Genomic DNA, 6,140 nt, shown 5'->3' with positions numbered 1-6,140 from the left:
TGAGATATAAGTTCTAAGATCTCAGTATAGTTACAACGGCTGCCCCACCCTTCAAACCGAAACGCATTACTGCTTCACGGCAGAAATAGGCAGGGCGATGGTACTGGTAATAATAACACAAGTTGTGGGTGACTCTGACTAATGCTTCAAGGTACGGCTTCGATTAGCGCTGGGTTTTGTACTTGCTTTCGTCTCATATGTGTCTATTTCAGAAAATCTTAGCTTGGGGCCGTTCGACGTGATTAAAAGGAGAAAAATAAATTATTACACTATTAAAACCACTGGGACTGTAAGTCACTGCGAACAACACGGCTCTAGAGTACCTACTGCAAAACATTAAATTTCTTTATTCATGCCAAAATCCTGCATGAATTGAACAGATATTCGTCAATTCTCGGGATAAAGAAATAATACTCTCCGAGCTGTTAGTAATTTTGCTGCCTAAAGCCCCACAGTCATAGTACACGAAGCGGAGTTTCTTCATTCTCTTTACAGTACCGTCACACAGGGTTATTTGAGAAATCAATCTTGTGTACGGAACTTCGCAACTTTGTAACCATTAGACGCATTTTTAGAATTATTATCACGTTCTTACGGATTCATCAGATCCATAACCCTTGCATTAGGCGCCTTCAGCTCTAACACTAGGAGCAGGCTTAGGGACCACGGTAACCGTACTCGTCGAACTCGATAAAGAGGTCGACGTGCAACCTAACTCATGCATCAGCTCGCTGAGTTTCTCGCCTGATCTTCTCAGCGGGTCGCGTTTCCGATCCGGTAGTAGATTCATTCGCGAAGCAGTTGCGTTGTTAGGTCTCCTTCGGATGCGCTCGGGCAGCTGTTAGTAAATTCCACCCCTCCTGACTGAGCCTTTGGTCGCCTTTGGTCCTGGTGAAACTGGAAAGACCTCCGGCTTACCAGTAATCCTTCAATCATAAAAAAAAAACAATTATCAGCTTATTACGACCCCCGCATACAGCTTTTTAGGTTTTTACTAAATGTTACTAATCATAATATAGTTATAGATAACGATAGAGAAATATAGATACAGCAGAAATAAATGAAAAGGAGACCCTCTGATAATACTCTGGACCCTTACAAGAAACTATCGCATTTAACACGAGTATTGGCCGACAAGAGGGTTGTTTTTATAACTCTCACCAGATGGCGCATGTCATTTACTGCACCCTATTCTATCCAGCCAAACTAGGCCTTTAGATTTGATTTTTTCTTTTATCCACCTATTTTCGGCCTCTGTGGGAGTGAACGTTTTCGGCCCAAGATAAATTGGTTATTGCACTAGAAGGTTAAGAGTCAAAGGAATCCTTTTCGCTATAACATCAATAACACGAGTGTGTAATTGATTATAGAACGTAACAATATCATAATTCAATATAGCTTTTGTACAGAAACAAAATTGCCGATTAAGTATCAAAACTCTCATTGTGTAACTAAGAAAGTCTTGTCATTTCTTCTTTAGATCAGAAAGATATTCAAGAAATAAAAAAAATATAATTTTGCTTCATTTTTTCAAAACCATCATTGATCGCCCAGTGTCTGATAGCTATATGCAAACACATACACACCGTATATGTATTTAGAATAATTAATTATTTTTCAACAAAATCTTCGTCTTTGCTCCCCGGTAGACCTTATAAAAGAAAAAAAGTTTATCAATACTGACGATCATATTAAGATATTCGGTGATAGTTGGCTACCTTGTTTTTCAATTTATCACGGATTGTCGATCTTTAAAATAATAGACAGCATCTATTACTAGTACAGTCCATAAGTATATATGGGCGCAAACGCCACTATTGGCAATAATTAACATAATAATATGTAGTTTAGTTTATTCTATGTTAATATTTATTTATTATTAGCAAGATGAAACTTATTCTACCATATTTAATAATTAGCAGACACTGTTTTGATGTGAAAATGTTCAGAATATGTTTAATATTTATATTATTGTCTAAAAATACAGATGACTGTATAAATAATTAAATATGAATAAAGCATAAATATTAATAATAATTTATATTATTATAATTAACAGCAATAATTTAATTAAGTATTGTAATTGTTATGCAATTTTGTTGTTGGCGCCATCTATTATGAGGCTGGATAATAACAATGTTAGTTAATGTTCAAGTTTTATAGAATTGTATTGTATTTTCATTGTAAAAGACCTTACTGTGTGAAAACTCTGGCTTAACGCCGACATATACATTGACTTGAATTAATTCCGGTTAAATCCAAGTATTTGGATGTAAATTGATCTAGCAAATTGATGTAAAATACTTCCACAAAACATTGTTCAGTAACAAGCGAATTTGGCTGTAGATAGATACTTTGATTGTGGAACACGCTATTCACGATTAGGTAATGACACCTTTGTAGACCATTATTGTGGATTGGATATTGTCTTGCGGGGAAAGTTCTAGACGCTTCAAATTTACCATTGGAAAGTTAACACGAAATTGCACCAGGGCTTTGTTAACGAATTTAGTACTTTAAAAAATATTGAGAAACATGATAAAATACATTTCGAATTCATTTTTCTTAGGTATCAAAATTTATTGTTTTGCTTAAATTTTAAGTATTTATTGAGTTTTTTTCTAATCCTTAATATGATCTCATGATATGAACGGTACTTTGATATTTAACTAGATAATGACCTCTCGGTTTTTTTTTTTGATAAATTGTATTTTTTAGAAATTATGTTTAAATACGAATTACGTATTGATAAAATGATGAAATATGAATAATATTTTTCGATCTTACCGACAGAATATTAAAAACATATGAACTGGTTATTTAAAGAAAAAAATCAAAATTATCGATAAAGTTGATTATTCAAAACACGAATAAAACAACATTTTCTGAAAATAAATCGTACCTAGATCGATTTATCGCACCCGAAATCCCCTGTATACTAAATTTTATGAAAATCTTTGGAGCCGTTTCAGAGACTCAGATTATATATATATATTTATATACAAGAATTGCTCGTTTAAAGGTATAAGAAAAATATATGATATTAAATATAGGTACACGACTTAGTTTCGGTGTTTTGCGGAGCAGCGGTAATCAGAGAAGTTTAATTATACGTTTTATCCTTAAATTCTAGTACTCTATCAGATTAGTTATCGAGCGAGAGTCGTGATGATAAGGTCACATTGTACAAACGTATCCCACCAGAATGTATTGTAGTGTTAGTTTTGAAATGATTTGTAAGCTTTGCCTCGTGCGTCCTCAGCTCGGCACTTTTCGACTTCCTACAAGTCTGGAGCTTTTAGTTATAGGTCAAGGCTTATAATTAGGTAAGTTTAACCTATTGTTTGTGTGTTGTGGTTATGTAACAAGTAATTTGTTTTGAATGCGAATCATGTTTAATGAAAATATGATCAATTGTTCCATAATCACATTCAGTGGGTAATTGAATGTGTTGATATTGAAATTTCTTTTGTGAAAACAGTTCACGTAAATAATGTCTGTTTATAGGTTGACGTGATTCGAACAAAGGTTTTATGAGGATTTTAACGGAAAACGTAACACTATGGAAATCGTTTAGTTCATAGAATTATCGTTTCATTCGATTCGACGAATAAAAACAAAGCAATAATGTTAAAAGCTAGAATCCAAAGCTGCTTGAACCGGAAACAATGTATCTTAAATAACATCTAAAAAAATAATAATTTTTCCCAAGTTCTCCAATTTAGCCACTTCGAGAATTACATAAACAATATCTGGGGACGTTAAGGCGAGCAACGGCGTTTTACTGCTGGACTCAGCAGTGCTCTGAGGGTAAATTAAACAATAAATAGCTGCCCGAAGTCGTTACGATTATTATATTCAAAACGAGGCAGTTTTGAATTCGCATCACTTCCCAGTAATGTGTCAACGTAGTTGAACGTCGGTGGCTATTCTCAAAGTCCATGGTTTCTAAACTCGACTGTCGCACAAGTTTTACCCGGTGACGTAATCGCAGGAATTGTGAGTAAAGTCTGTCACGTTTTTGCATACGTAAGTGTCGCAGTTATTTTGTGTTGATTTTGACGCATTGAAAACGGCCGAACGTAGGAGAGGGCGATGTTTAAAAATAATATCAGTTTAGTTCATTATACAATAGAAGCATAGCTGATTAATTTGGCTTAAGTAAATTATATTAAATGAAACTAAAGAAAATATATTAGACACCTGTGACGCTATTTCTTAATAGGAATTTGGAGTTAAGCTTAAATTTCTAAAAAAATACGAATATAAGTATTCATAATTATTGGAAATATGTTTGATAGCAAATATTGTTACTAAAGTGTTAACATATTTTTTAGTCTCATAATAAATAAATAAGTTTTTAGCCTACCATGGTAGTTAGCCTGCCAGTTATTGTTATTGTTGGATCCTGTAGACATCATAGATTGAATGTAGCTGTCCACATCGAGGAAATCGATTAAAGACTCAAATGCATAAAAGTAGAACATTATTACACTGACTTTCGAAAAAAAATCGCATGACTTTCAGAATACCGTGACTTCAGTCATTACCGCTAGCTCGTTAACGTTCTCTAATTGCATCGGGTTAATATAGACTTTGTTAAATAAAATCTCTTATCGCCCCCTAAGGCCCGAGTTTTTCCTTTATTTACCGCGATGCAGATGCCCTTAATGACGCGTTCTGAAACTTATGATGACACTTGGCGAGGTCCGCCTCTGGCTGTTAATTGCGCGACGAATTAAAGAATTTCCGTTCTTCCCCTGAAATTAACGGGTAGGCCTATGACGGAGGGTGGCCAAGAGAAATGTTATATGTTAAGCTTATGATCTTTATGCTATCGCAAAGCGTAGTTGGAATGTGATTTTCTTTACACATATTTCGTTTTGTGAACGTTTTTCATTTATGTGTTTGCATTGTAGTAAATTGAGTGACTCTTGGTACGTAATAAACAGCATTAGAATAGAATAAAATAAAATAAGATGATCGCATTGAGGAAGATAAGAATAGAGAGAGAGAGAGAGAGAGAGAGAGAGAGAGAGAGAGAGAGAGAGAGAGAGAGAGAGAGAGAGAGAGAGAGAGAGAAGAGAGAGAGAGAGAGAGAGAGAGAGAGAGAGAGAGAGAGAGAGAGAGAGAGAGAGAGAGAGAGAGAGAGAGAGAGAGACACAGAGAGAGAGAGAGAGAGAGAGAGAGACAGAGAGAGAGAGAGAGAGAGAGATGGGGAGGAGAAATAATATTTTTTTAACATATTTTTAAGTTGTGTTTTTAACTAACGCCAATTACTTGCACAGGAACATAGGTTGTTTTTAGTAGAGTCATGGTAAGAAAAGTGAGGACGGTGGAAGTGAAGCCACGTTGACCCTATATTACAGGCTTGACGATCATCGTTAAGTTGGTAGCATGTGCGCACAGACAGAGAAGAAAACAAATATATCCTAACTCACTTAATGGTTTTAGTACATTTTACAAAAGTTGTAAAGTTTCACCAATTCATTTATTCAGTATTATTTATTTGGAAGTTGGCGACGAGTTAAATTTATTTTTCATTAATAAACATGTCCTGTGCAACACATGCGTCTTAATGGAGTTCATAAACTGATGAACTTGAAGACGTTGTCGTTGATATTGAACAATTCAAGTGCTTGAGTGAATTAGGAGCGGTGGCACGTGCTACGAACATTACTGAGAGCAATTCTCGTACGATTAAAATTATCCTTCTCAATTATCGCTGGGAAAATGACGAGTGAAACAGAACTGTGAAAATATAGAGGTGGCCGTATTACGTTTTCTTGGTAAATATAATTCTATAATCTTCAATTAATTTCAGTTTTTAATAATGTACTTGAAAAACTGTACCATGGTTTACTTGCAGACTAAATAAAAACAACAATAATAATAATGGTTGGGTCGAAGTAAGTATCAGTTGAATGGAATATTTTAAAGGTATTCATTCAAGTGATAATTATTTTTATTAAATGTATCTTTTTTATTTGATCGGTTTTGTTAATTTTAAGTATGTTTCAATGATACTATGTACACATATGGACTTGTTGTTGTTGTCTGAAATAAAATAAATCATTCATTCGTTCATTCAATGATATTCACAATTCTATTTGATATTTTAAAATACAAGGTATGTGATA

The sequence above is a fragment of the Bombyx mandarina genome, chromosome 03 (assembly GCF_030267445.1).
Source record: "Bombyx mandarina strain Sakado chromosome 03, ASM3026744v2".
Classification (NCBI taxonomy): Eukaryota; Metazoa; Arthropoda; class Insecta; order Lepidoptera; family Bombycidae; genus Bombyx; species Bombyx mandarina.
The sequence above is the reverse complement of the archived record's forward strand: the minus strand, read 5'-3'. Positions refer to the sequence as shown.